Source organism: Oxyura jamaicensis, chromosome 1, assembly GCF_011077185.1.
Source record: "Oxyura jamaicensis isolate SHBP4307 breed ruddy duck chromosome 1, BPBGC_Ojam_1.0, whole genome shotgun sequence".
NCBI classification, from domain to species: Eukaryota; Metazoa; Chordata; class Aves; order Anseriformes; family Anatidae; genus Oxyura; species Oxyura jamaicensis.
In genome coordinates, this window is record NC_048893.1 from 143,980,712 (window position 1) to 143,994,774 (window position 14,063).

The following is a 14,063-nucleotide window of genomic DNA, read 5'->3' on the forward strand; positions in this document are numbered from 1 at the left end:
CCTTTCCTTTCCTTTCCTTTCCTTTCCTTTCCTTTCCTTTCCTTTCCTTTCCTTTCCTTTCCTTTTTTCCTTTTTTTCCCTTTTTCTGTAGGCTCTTATTCTTCCATCTTCCTTTTTCAAAGTAAATTATGGGAAACTACTGAGGCAGGGAAAAACTGTATGTTCATATGAGCTGTAGGAGACCGAGCCTCGAGAGCCGGGATGCGTGGCTGGGGTGTTGTAGTGCTCCCACCCATGCCCGGATTCAGCACAGCGGGGTGTGTGTGTGATACATTTCAGGAGGGAAGGCGGTGTGTCTACGCAGATCCTGGCTCCAGTGCACTGGCAGATGAATACATCTATGTGGTACTTGAGTAGTTACCCGGGGATGCTAGCTATGTACCCGCAGGGGGCTTTTTTCTTAATCTCACTGAATGCAATAGGAATCAAGGAAAAGAAGGATTTAAACAGCTTTTTGCCTAACCCCTCACAATCAGTCCTTTCTCTCCTTTTCCCTCTGCTTGCTTCCAGCTACTTCATAGATTTGCAGATGCTGAGCTTGCCAGACCCAGCCTCGGAATGTCCATGGTCAGATGTCAGTGGAAACTTCTTTTTTTTTCCTTCCTCAGCTCTTGGCAGGTTTGTGGCTTTGTGTGCTGGCTTCTGCCACAATAGCTGTCGTTTTCCCCAAAACGTGGACCCCAAGCACTTCCTGCATGTAGCATCAATCCAGGACAGCCACAGAGCAACAGCTGGAGTTGGAAACTGCTGGGGAGTTTTATTCAGAGTTGGCACTGGGACTTGAAGCAACCTTCCAATGATAGAAGTGAGGGGCAGAAAACCTGAATCTGTATTAAAAACTCTTTCCAGGTTTTGTTTCTGCTCAAGGAGGTTTAAGTTTCTGAATACTGTTGGACCTACAGAAAATTTCTCCACTGGCATTGAGAAGGACCGCAGCTGTAGAATTATAGGATCATAGAGTCACTTAGGCTGCAGTAGACCTATAAGATCATCAACCATAACTTCAATGTCCTTCTTGTAGTGAGGGGCCCAAAGCTGAGCACAGCACTCGAGGTGCGGCCTCGCCAGAGCAGAGAACAGGGGGATGACCACCTGCCTGGTCCTGCTGGCTGCACTATTCCTGATACAAGCCAGGACGCTGCTGGCTTATATTCAGACGGCTATCAAAGATAGCCAATGAAGTAGGATGATCTTTTCTGGGAAGGCAGGGTGGTTGTTTGTTTATTTTATTTTGTTGTTGTTCTTGGATTATTTTATCATCGCAGCCGGAACACTGGTGGTAGGGATTATCTAAAGCAGTATGGATTTGGTATGGACTAGCTACATGATAAACACCTTTCAGTCTGGAGGGGACTTTGGGATGTCTCCAGTCCAACCTCCTGCTGTGAGCAGGGTCAGCTTTGACTTCTGATCGGATTGCTCAGGGCTTTGTCCAGCTGGGTCTTGAAAATCCCCGAGGATGGAGAACTAACCAGAGAGCCCAGTGGGCCTGACCTGCTGCTGAAGGCACTTCCCTCGAAACAGCTGGATTAAAGGTGGGCTGGGCAGGTCTCCAAGGCTGCAGTGCAGCTGGTGCAGGTCCTGGCTGGCAGGCCGCTGTGCAGTCAGCTGCTGGCGCGTTTCATGTGCCCCATGCTGAGCAGCACAGTGTGCGCCAGTGCCACCATCGCCTTCTGTACTGCAGCGTAAAGTGCTCCGAGAAAGTGGTGCGTGACAGTGCCCGCACTTCTGTAATATATTTAGCTTTTTTTACACGCTGTGTGAGATGGGGTTAATGGGAGCAGTTGACAAAGAGCCCTTCTGAAGCTCTTTGAGAATCGCTGTGCCACTGACTGCTGAGGTGGGGTTTCCCTTTCTTTGCAGCCAGTAAGGGGGGGCAGGTATGCAGCTCATGCCTGTGGCTCTGCACCACAGACAGTTCCCAAGGAGCAGCTGCCTAAGGGCTTCTGCTGAGAAACAGGCTCTTTTAATTTTGACTTATTAATGTTTATGCTCCATTAATATTAGCACTGCATCTGGGAAGCATCCTACTGTGAGTTCAGCATCTTCTTTTCTGCCACAGGCAGCATGCGTTTTTTGAGCTACTTCTCCATGTGCCTGCATATAGCTTTCCATTTTTATTTTATTTTATTTTCTAGTTGCAATCATTTTGCACTCCCATTTCCACTTTACATTATAAAAAGCCTTCCTGATAAAAACGTTGAACTTACTTATTGTAAGTATATTGAAAATGGTCAGTCACTGAATTGGTACCTTTCTTTAATCTTCTTCTGTAGTACATATTCATTATCTTTCTCCCTTCCTGTCAAACTGGGAGTAACAATTTCTATTCCATTACACAGACTTGAAATCCTCAAGTCCTCTGATGTGGATCATTTAAACTTATAATACATTTAAATATGAAATAATTATACGTTACAAATTGAATCTCAAAATTTCTATTGTATTCGATCTGTCCTAGACTCTTCAGGCTAGCATCAGCAAAAGTCTTCCAGTGAAGTGTGTTATGATTTGAAATCTGTGTTCCCCTGAATAGTCAATTCTACCTTTATTTTGTTTGCTTCCAACTTTAATTTATTCTAGATATGCATTACAGATTTCACTTTCAGTGATTATGAAGATAATGCAACTGCCTTCAATGGAATTAAATGGAAATCTAACGATAAATTCACTCTTTGATTTTTTTTTTTCTTTCTTTCTATTTTGTAGCTTGATTTTTTTTTTCTTCTTTCTCTTTTGTAGCTTGTGAACTTCATTCTTACAAAATACATCAAGAAATGCCAGGATGCGTGCGCATAACCATAGACTGCACTTTCTATGAGCAAACTTGTCATCCAAAACCTGTGCTACATAATTATTTAAAAAATATACGGTAGCATTGCTCAGATCTGAGATGTTGCTCCTAATTTTGGAGTTAACAACTGTTTGTGGGCTGTTTGTGGTACTCCTGTCTCAGGCAGGAAGCCGTGGGCCTGTGCCTTCTGCCACAGACTCTCTGCAGGCATTTGGAGCTCATTAATGCCCTCGTGCCCCTGTGCCCTCCTCTGCTCACTGGCATCTTGTTGTTGATACTAAATGAACCAAGAGAGCTGTCTTTAACCAGGTGGCTAATGTGGGAGGAGGATTTGCAGGAATAATACCTGGACTCCAATTAAAATTTACTTGAAAGCTTATTATAAACATGTTCAGGAGAGGCTATGTATGTTAATCTTTGAGAAAGCAGCTTATTTGGAGGCAGCTAAAGACTGACTGGTGTTTCAGCTCTCTCCAGTACGCAAGCAAGCGTTCATAAGTCGACTTACACTTGCATTTCAGAGGATTTTTTTTTCAGCTTCCCTTCACAGAGCCACAGGACAAGGAGGAGGAGACGTCTGAAAATAGTGTCTTTAAGAATAATGGTGCAGAAATAAATGTACTCAGAAAAATTATGGAGGAGGTCTGTATAAATGTTGGGTGAGCACTTTCTTTCATAGGGGAGAGGGAAATCTGTGAAAGTGCTTTTAGAAAGAAGTGAGATGGACAATTTTCCTTTGGCTTTTCTGCATGGGTTATACTATATAATTTAGATTTGTATTGATGCATTTCTGTGATATTTGGAATGCTATCCTCTTAAAAACGTTATATGTGAAAACACATGGTTTTCATATAAAAAGGTGTGATAGACTGAACAGGAGAAAACTAAACCAGATCATTGTGAAAGTTTGGATAAATAATAACAAATAATAATAAAATGTTGTAAAGCTGTATATAGGGAAAGGATTAAAAAAATGAAGATAGAATGTGTGGGGGAGTAGGAAGGTAACGGGAAAAAATGAAACTCAAAAAGGGGGAAATTACTGACCTACACCTCTACAGCCTGAAGAGCTACTCAAGTGAGGAACTCATCTTCATCATCCTCATCAAAGCAGTTGCTTTGGCAAGGATGTTGGACCCAATGATCTCTTGAGGTCCCTTCCAACCCCTACAATTCTGTGATTTTTGCTCAACATATTTTATTTCCAGATGGAGAAAAAATCATAGAATAAATCATAGAATCATAGAATGGTTTTGGTTGGAAGGGACCTTAAAGATCACCCAGTTCCAACCGCCTGCCATGGGCCTGGACACCTCCCACCAGACCAGATTGCTCAAAGCCCCATCCAGCCTGGCCTTGAACACCTCCAGGGATGGGGCAGCCACAGCTTCTCTGGGCACCCTGTGCCAGTGCCTCACCACCCTCAGCAGCGAAGAATTTCTTAAGAATATCTAGTGTAAGTCCACCCTCTTTCAGTTTAAAGCCATTCCCCCTTGTCCTATAACTACACTACCTCCCCAGCGTTCCTGTAGCCCCCCTTAGGTACTGGAAGGCTGCTGTAAGATCTCCCCAGAGCCTTATCTTCTCCAGGCTGAACAACCCCAGCTCCCTCAGCCTGTCTTCATAGGAGAGGTGCTCCAGCCCCCGATCATCTTTGTGGCCCTCCTCTGGACTTGTTCTAACAGGTCCATGTCCTTGCGCTGGGGGTCCCAGAACTGAACACAATGCTCCAGAAGCAGCCCCATCAGAGTAGAGCAGAGGGGGAAAATCACCACCCTTGACCTCTTGGCCACATTGCTTTTAATGCAGCCCTGCATATGGTTGGCTTTCTGGGCTGCAAGTGCACATTGATGGCTGACGTTGAGCTTCTCATCAGCCAGAACCCCCAGGTCCTTCTCCTCAGGGTTGCTCTCAATCCGTTCTCCATCCAGTCTGTTGTATTGGGTTGCTGTGGCAAGGTTTTGGTAGCGTCAGGGCCGCAGTGGTGACCTCTGTGGGAAGATTCCAGCTGCCCCATGTCAGATCAGAGCCAGCTCCAGCCAGCTCCAAAGGGACCCGCTGCTGGCCAGAGCTGAGCCAGGGAGTGACGCTGGGTGGGCCTCTGGGAGAGCAGATTTAAGAAATGGGGAATAAAAATAAAACATGCTGCACAACAGCAGCTGGGAGAGAGGCGTGAGGACCAGCCCTGCAGCCCCCAAGGTCAGTGCAGCAGGAGGTGCTCCAGGCACGCAGCAGCAGTTTCCCTGCAGGGAGAGGCCCCTGGTGGGGCAGGCTGTCCCCCTGCAGCCCATGGGTCCCACATGGAGCAGATCTCCACGCTGCAGCCCGTGGAGGAGCCCCCGGTGGAGCAGGTGGATGTGGCCTGGAGGAGGCTGCGGCCCATGGAGAGCCCCCGCAGGAGCAGGCCCCGGGCCGGAGCTGCAGCCCGTGGAGAGGAGCCCACGCAGGAGCAGGGGTCTGGGGGGAGCTGCCGCCCGTGGGGGACCCGTGCTGGAGCAGTTTGCTCCTGGGGGATGGACCCCGTGGTACGGAGCCGTGTGGGAGCAGTGCTTGGAGAGCTGCTGCCTGTGGGCAGCCCCCGCAGGCTCAGTTAGGGAAGGACGGCATCCGTGGGAGGGACCCCACGGGGAGCAGGGGCAGGGAGGGACCGTGAAGGAGCGGTGGGGACAAAGAGTTAGGGACTGACCGCAGCCCCCATACGTTCCCCTGCGCTGCTCGGCCTGAGGAGGTAGGAGAGGATTGATGGGGGAAGGTGTTTTTAGTTTGTTTTGTTGTTGTTTCTCACTGCTGTAGCTAGTTAGCAATAGGTAATACATTTCCCTAATCTCCCCATGCTGAGTCTGTTTTTCCAGAGATGATAGTTGTTGAGTTGTCTCCCTGTCCTCATCTCAACTCCAGAGCCCTTTAGATTATATTTTAGATTGTTTTCTCCTGTTTTAACCTGAGGAGAGGGAGTGAGAGAGCAGTTGTGGTGTTCAACTGTGTAGCTTGGGATACAAAGCATCTGACATACAGTTTGGGGTGTTCCAGGATCAGCAGACAGTGAACTGTGTGGTCATGTCTCTTCCTTCAGATTACAGCATTATAAACTTCCCTGCCCCAGCTTGCCCCTCATGTTTCTTTCCCTTTTTCTTTGTGAAGCACATGCGTATGTGTGCATGTGCTTCAGTGTTCTTTTCTGTGAACTGGGTTTTGTTGTGTAAAAATCACTTCTCTGCATTTCCCCATTTACTTTTATTTACTTACTTTCAACCTAGCAGTTTCATGCTGGTGCAGAGATGTATGTCCTATTGCTTCTGCTGGCACGAGACGCCTTTTACTCAGAATCAGTATGAGGCTTTGCCGACAGAAATAATGTGCTGCGAAGTAGGTATTGTTTCTCATAAAATTTTATTGGCTACAAAGTGCTGCTTCATCTGGGCTGCTCAGACTTTCCAATCCAGATCAAATTGGGTTAATAGCTTTGGCCAAAACAGGGAAAACCACAGAAAATTTTGTGATGCGTGATCCAAACGACCCTGTAATCAAACATCAGCGTTTCCTGTTGGGTTTGTAGATAAGTGCAGGTGCTGTCCATGCAGGGAGGTTGCTGTGGTCCTTTTCTCCTTTCCAGTGTGATAACCCAACAACTAGGGAGTTTTCCAGTCAGCAGGGACACAGGACTCAAAGATTCCTCACCCTGATGCAAGTGGGTCTGTAAAGCAGGGATAGGAATGCCATGGTAAATTCCTGTGGCTGTGGAGGTAGATGTAGATGTGGGACATCAAAATGCTTCTTATTTTATTTAAATACTAGTGCAAAGATATCTGGGCACTTTGTGATAAATGATATGTGTTTTAAAGTGCTGTAGTGACTTTGCCTGTGCTCCAGCAGTTAAGGCTTCAGCCTTTTAAAAACAGTATTTTAAAAAATGTCATGCTAGTTAAGACAACAATAATATTGCTACTAATAATGATACATTTAGGGGCTTTCCCGTTTGGCTTCCTAACTTTAAGATATACTTTTAATGATTTTTTCCTCAATAAGGAAGGCTAAAAGGTATGGCTTTGTGGATGGTTTGAAAGGTAGAATTATCACGCAGATTGCAAAAATGAAAACCCTTGCCAAAGCTGTCAGCATGATGTCTCTGTATCTCTGTTTCTGTGTACATTTCAAAGGAATCAGTCATTTAAAAATTTTCTGCTTACGGTAACTCCATTGATTCAAGTCAAAGATAGAGATCAGGCTCTTCCTTCAAGGAAAACTAAAAGGAAGTCTCAGCTGTGGGTCTAAACAATCCATATCTATTCCAACCCGGTGAGAGTGTCTCTAATTTTTGAAAAGGTGGCACATGTTGGTAGATGTAAGCTGTTCCTGCAATACCTAATATTCATCATGTCTCTAAATATGCAGTGTCTCTTGCATGTAGCCTGTAGGTTGCTGCTGTCAGTATTTGGAGGAAGAGGAAAAAATAATGCTGAGGAGTTGTTGATGACTTAGTGCAACTGTTTTTCAGCCTACATGAAGGTGTTTGCCAGGTTGATAACGCTTCTCCTGATGGCCTTCATCCTGTTTATGTACAGCAGGTGAGTGCTTTTACTCTGTAAAGGCAATTTAATTCTATTGGCTTTGACAAAATTGAATTAATGTCTTCCATAACTTGATTTTGAGCTTAGGGGGCTTTCACAGATAATGAACTTCCTACATTTTTTTTCTTTCACTTTCTCTCTCTCTCTCTCTCTCTCCCTCTGTATCTCTCCCTCTCTCCCTCTCTCTCTCTTTCTTTTTTTTTTTTTCTCTCTTTTTCTTTTTCCCCAGGAACATCTGTGCTGCTTCCTTATTGAATACAAAATAAATTGTATACAAAATAAAATTATACTAGATACCCACATTTAAGCAACTGAAACAAGCCCTAGCTCTACGTTGATTGTAATGGTAGCTTAGGCACCTAGCTCATGTCAGCACCTACATTTAGGTGTTTGAATCTCAAACTGAATCCCCTCTAACTTTCTTTTTGTAGTGCCTATCTCTTACCAGTTCCCTGATAACTTAGCAGCAAGGCAAGCCACGGCGTTGCTTGCATGCAATTTAGGCAGTCCAATACATGTTTGCAAGACCACAAGAGGTGGGTATAAAATTCCCAGCTCTTGATGCCAGACTTTCGTGGTAGAAGGTGTAGCTGATGCCCTACCATTTCCTCCCACGTGGATGTGGAAGCTATTTCTCTGTCTGTCTCTGGCCCTTAGCTGTAGCTGGTCAAGGGTTGGGTGCCATCACCCTTCAGACCAGGTATTGCCTGAAGACAGCCATCCTAGCCTACTTTGTTCAACGCATATGCTAAAGTATTAGAAGTAAAGGGTAGTGAGGGGGCTTTTACTCATCTAACAATGCTGTCTTTTGTTTTATTAATTTATTTATTTTTGCAGAAAGTCAAAAAATAGTGCAGGAAGAATCTAAAGAAGAAATGAATAACCAGTGATGATATAATCCTGTGTCTCCCTATAGCATAAACCTATACTTCAGCATTTTGAATTTGCTACCACATTGACTGCTGTCTGCAGGGCTCCTAAAATAATTCCTAACACTGGCATGATCTATTAAAAATATTCTGATTTTCCTTATTCAGTTCATACGTTATTCAGTTCCTTATTCATATTCATCTTTATTAACCTCCTTTAGCACTCCCAGATGCAGATTTTTTTTTCAATTATTATTTATTATGAAAATACAGAGTGAGAGCGATAGTTATTTCAGCAAAGATTTTGGAGCATTCTTGAAAGGGGGAAAAGTTGTGAACTTGGTTATAATGTTTTCTGTTAGCATTAAAGCTGCTTGGGGGTGTGGGCTGTAGGGCTGTGAAAAGACCAGGTTTTCTGCTGGTTGGTTGTGACTCAGTGGTGACTGAAGTTATTCTTTCTGTGATGCAATTTAGACCAAATACTGACAACAATATTGGGCTTATCTACACTGTGATTTTGCTGCACTGTACTGCTCTTGTGGTCTTTGTCTTCTGTAGACAATACTTACCTCTTTTTTTCCCTGTGCCCTAGGCTTTTACTATTGTTAGAAGCCTCCCTCTGCTCCACAGGTTACCAACAAACTGTTTCTAATCATTTAATTAACATAATCAATTTAAACTCCCATGTCTTCTGCTCATTCTGTTCCCAGCCTCAAGTGTGCTTCTTTGTCAGACCTGAAGAAGGGTTTGCATGTGTAAAAGTTCTTCTGTTTCTTTTTGAAATACATCAGATGGTGTTTAAAAGGGAAAAAAAAATACTGTTTTTCCTCACAAATCTTACCTGGATGAAATTCCAAAAACATAGAGGAAAAAGGAGGATAAGCCATATTTGATAATATCTCTAATGCCTTCAGGTCAGACACGATTTCGGTATGGTGACTCTTTTCTGGAAGAACATCTATCTGCTCTGTTTAAATAGTCTCTTTTTGTCTACCAAGATGATGATTTTATGGTAGTGGATACATCCCAGGCTTATTAAGGAGAAAAGTACCACAGAGAGCTTAGGTGCACTTCAGTCCCCTTTCCTGTTCCTATTGAGTTCACTTTTTGAAGGCTAGGCCAGAAAATAATATTTTTGAAGAGGGATTTTGTAGTTCCCTACATCGGCTCCCCTTCTTTTTGTCTCTTGAAGGTTCCTCCTGCCTCCTTGTTTTTCTGATTTCACTTTTCATGTGAGATGCCTCTTCATGCCTTATGATCCCTTGTCTGTAAATCTGCTGATTTCCTGTTGCTGTAAAGCTGGAATTAACCTTACTCTGTATCCCTAATGTTCCTATTCTTCCTTTACTTCCTTTGTAGTCTAGTCCAGGATGCTGTTCTGATCTGTATATATATATTTGTGCAGTCTTTAAGGGAAAAGACTCACTTCTTAAGTGAGGTTCAGAAATCCCAAAGTAATCCCGAGGGATTTACCCTCCCCCCCCGCAGGGCATCATGTATTTCTTTGCATTTGGAAGTTGGGCTATGAATGATCTGAAATGATAGTTCAGGAGGGTAACTTTAAGTTTTCCTTCCTAAAATCCTTACCGTGTTTCAAAGAATACAAAAAATCAATTTCATGACTTTTGATTTGCTTTAAAAAGCTGGAATTCATCTATCCTGTCATCTTCCACCTTAAGTATTAACCTGTCACCAGAGAATTTATAGAATGAGAGAATCATAGAATAGTTTGGGTTGGAAAGGACCTTAATGATCACCCAATTCCAACCCCCTGCCATGGGCAGGGACACCTCCCACCAGGTTGCTCAAAGCCCCATTCAGCCTGGCCTTGGACACCTCCAGGGATGGGGCATCCACAGCTTCTCTGGGCAGCCTGTGCCTGTGCTTCAGCACCCTCAGAGTGAAGAATTTATTCCCAGTATCTAGTCTAAGTCCACCCTCTTTTAGTTTAAAGCCATTCCCCTTGTCCTGTCACTACACTCTCTGACAGAATCCCTCCTCAGCTTTCCTGTAGCCCCCTTTAGGCACTGGAAGGCCACTGTAAGGCCTCTCCAGAGCCTTCTCTTCTCCAGGCTGAACATCCCTAACTCCCTCAGCGTGTCTTCGTAGGAGAGGTGCTCTAGTCCTTTATCATCCTCATGGAATCAGAAAGGTGGCTGTAGTTTTAAAACACCAATTTTGTATTTGAAAGTCACATTATATGTCCTGTGGTGGGTGCTCTGAGATTCCTGCCCTTAACTACTCTGTGGTGATGATCACCAGCCTAGGTAGGCTGAACCATTTGCAGTGTTAGTTTGTAAGTCTTGTTTCAGAAAATGTTTAAAACTGTTGCAATTAGTTGACTTTATTATTTATTTATTTATTTATTTATTATTTTATTTTCTGGTATGCTTTGGGAAAGGCAAGAGACAGTGAGCAGGGAAGGCAGAGGTTCCTATTTGCCATTCCTGTGCTTGCTGGGCTGTTTTTCTGAACAACTCAGTAAAGTAGAGATGATGAAGTAGTTTCTAAGAAAAAAAAAAATAACCTATTGTACACTAATGTATTTTTCATGGAATATCCCTTCTGAGTCATCATAAATGTTCTGTAATATTTACTAGAGGACCTATTTGCCACCCATAAATAGGTTCTTTTATACTTCAAAACCCAGCATCTTTCCGGCTTGGAATTAAACTCAAAGTGTTTCTTTATCAGACCATTTGTTGTTGCAGTAGCTGGTTGATTACAGATGTACATCAATTTTTTTTTGTCTGGTCTTTTTAGAGGCCAATCACTATGGTAACCACATTACAGAAAATTGCTTGGTCTCCTTAAAATACCCTTCAGAAAAAGGTCATTCATTATTAACATTTTCTGACTAAACTCAAAATGTTAACAACATCAAGAATATTGTCACCGTTTCTGTACTTGCCTGGTTTCTTTCTTCACAGCATACCTTTCATTTAACTATCAAAACAGGACAAAATATTGACCCTCCAAAACAATTGTAAAGTGGCAAACTTTTGAATGTTTTGAAATACGGAGATTCACTCATGTTCCTGAGATTTGACTGTAAGCATACACAGCTTGGTCTCCTTGTTTCCATTTCTCTGATTCTGAGGAATATCCAGGCTGAAGTTACTCTGTGCACCTCTGCACACTAGTGCACCATTGAAAGGAAGGGACAGACAGCAGTCTGTTGCTGAATTATGAAATAGCTCTTCTAGTTAGCCATTTAAAAGCCTGGAAATGGCTGGTTAAAGGTTTCTGCTCTCAGGGTAAAATGCAAGGGATGTTAGATGGGAAAAATTGGGTCTGATTATAATAATAGGGTCCTAGCCTGTGAAGAGAGAATACACAAAGTTGTTCTCTTTCTGGCTTGTGCCACTTGTGCTCTGCTTGATTGGACATGTTGTTCCTTTGCCATTTTACATTATCTATGTTGCCGGCAGAGGATTCTCACATTTGTATAGTTTTCTTGTTTTGCAGACAGCTATTTCGATCCAGCTTTTATCCAAACACAGTAAACAATTAAAAAAAAATCCCTTTTCTTGGAGTTCCATCATTTAGGAATTGACAAACAAGTAAAAAAGGCTGCCAAAAGAAAGCACTAGTTGGAGGAAGTTAATTCACATTGATGTGTGCATGCCACTGATAGCAAGTTATGCCTATGACATTCTGACATTGCCTCTCAAAAAAGAGAAAGAGTGGAGTGGAGTGAAAGACTAAGAGGATGTTCATTTAATTGGAAAGCCTACTGAGATCTGAGGCAGCTGAGGCAAAGGATGCACCCTTTTTCTGCACAATGGCATTGGTTGAAGGTTGTATATAAGGTGGCCTTATTAAAGTGACAAGGCAATTTAATTCTTTTGTGCACAATGATTCTACTTCATTGATTTACAATGGGAAGGATATAATTTTGCTAGTGTTGGCAAAAAGCTCAAATGTCAGGCTTTTCAAATTGCCATACTTGCCTTGTTCAGGATGAATAATGAATAAGTCACCTTTTGTCTACAGTTAAATATTCTTGAATAAATACAAAGAACATAAAAGACATAAATGATTGCCTGATTTATATTTAAAATAAAGATCAACATTGTGATAAATGGTTGAAAATGCTTCGTGTGAAGTAATATGACTATGCTGATAATTACATTATCAATTAAGGGGCAGCCCAGGTGTGGAGTGTTACAGAAGGGATGGCAGAGAGAAACCCCTAGTGTGGAACGTGCCAAACTTCACTGCCTGGGAAGTGCGTGTGTGGATTGAAGAGACCCTTAGCTATGTAGGGGATCTCATGTTTAAAATTCAACCATTTAATATACCAAAGCATTCATTCTCTCAGGAAGCTGTTGCTATGTCACAAGTAGGATGAGTTGGTCTCATCTCTGGAAACTGATCTTGCTCCATTCATTCCTTATAGTTTGGGTGGGCAGAGAAGGCTGCTCATCATTTCTCAGGATCTGCTTTTATTCAGAGAGGAACAGATCTTAAAGACCAGTGTTCATAACTGGCAATATTGTCAAGGCCTGAGTAAAAGAACTGCAACAACTTGCAAGTAGACAAGATACGAAAAATTACTGAATACTCCTCAACATCTGATTCCGAGGGCATATGCAACAGGTCTTGTCTCCACATGCACAAGCACAACGCCTCCAGTTTGGCTAAAATAAATGCATTAAAACTGCATCACTACTTGTGATCTGTTGTTCTTCCTCTTAGAGAAAGCTTTGCTTGTCTTTATTAAATTTATTGATGTCTTAGGTTGATAAAAAAGATGGATTTGCTGCTTAGATACTTCTGTTAGATGAAGACTGTGCTTTGAACTTGAAGTAGGGCAGCAGGCAGCCTCAGAAGTAGCTGACTGGCATGAGGGAGTGTCACAGTGAAGATCTTGGGATGTCCAGTGTGGAAATACAAGACAGAGCATGATGGAGTACGTACTACCTACGCCTGGGTCCTATGACAGCTTCCATTGACCAACACTAGTGGTAGACTGTAGCTCTCTAAATGAACAGTCAAGGTGTGGGGGTTGCAGGAGGGTTTTTTATGCTTTGCTGGCAGCAAAGATAAGGTGAGATTCCTCTCCTTGGTTTTAGGCAGGGGCATCATGTGCTCTTCTGTTTATTCTCTTCTGTGACATCTTTAATCTCTCCTAGTAACACTCTTTTCTCCTTCCCTGCCCAGGCTCTCCTCATCTCATTTTCTCATTCTCCCACACATTTATGTTTTCAATAGGTCCAAACAATCTCCTTTTGGTTCCTTGTCCCAGGTCCATAATCTCCAGAACTAGCCCTGTTTTCCACGAGTATATGCATGCTCTATTTTTTTCCCAATCTCATTTCTCACTCCATGGGGTGTGTTTCAAATTGAGAAGGAGTTATCTCACCCTCTTTCCTTCCCATTTCTTTCAAAAGCTCAACAAAAAACCAGCAGCTTAAAGAAGAGCACTGCTCTTGCCTTATCTGTTAGGAGCGTGTTGCTTGCTTACCTCCACACAGGTCGATGGTAATGGCTAGTAATCTTGCTCAGGAGCAGAAATTAGCTTTTTCCAGTCTTTCCTGTATCATTAGGCCAAATGTTGAGAGAGAATAGTTTTTCCCTTGTTGCTAAGAGTTCTTGTGGGTGCCTCCCTATCCTCTCTAAAACAGGTTTGCCACTAATTAACTGTTTCCTGGGAAATGCGTGTGTTGGCAGCTGGCATGTAAAAGCTTCAGGTACATCTAGTGTTGCCTGCTTTTTCTGTAGAAGAATTTCTGGCTGATAATTCATGTAGTACCTATTTCTGATGTGGCTTTTAATTCGTAGAACTGAGTAGTTTCAAAGTCATATTAAAAGCTACGCTCAATGACT

At 42.9% G+C, this 14,063-nt stretch overlaps 1 long non-coding RNA gene across 1 annotated transcript in view; it reads left to right on the top strand.

Moving 5' to 3' along the window:
• Nucleotides 1-3,705, top strand: part of LOC118162188 — a 4,259-nt gene extending 554 nt beyond the window's left edge. The window contains exons 2-3 of the long non-coding RNA XR_004748329.1: nt 511-574; nt 2,743-3,705. This is a non-coding gene — a long non-coding RNA (uncharacterized LOC118162188). The remainder of the gene's footprint in view (nt 1-510; nt 575-2,742) is intronic.
• Nucleotides 3,706-14,063: the final 10,358 nt, after the last annotated feature.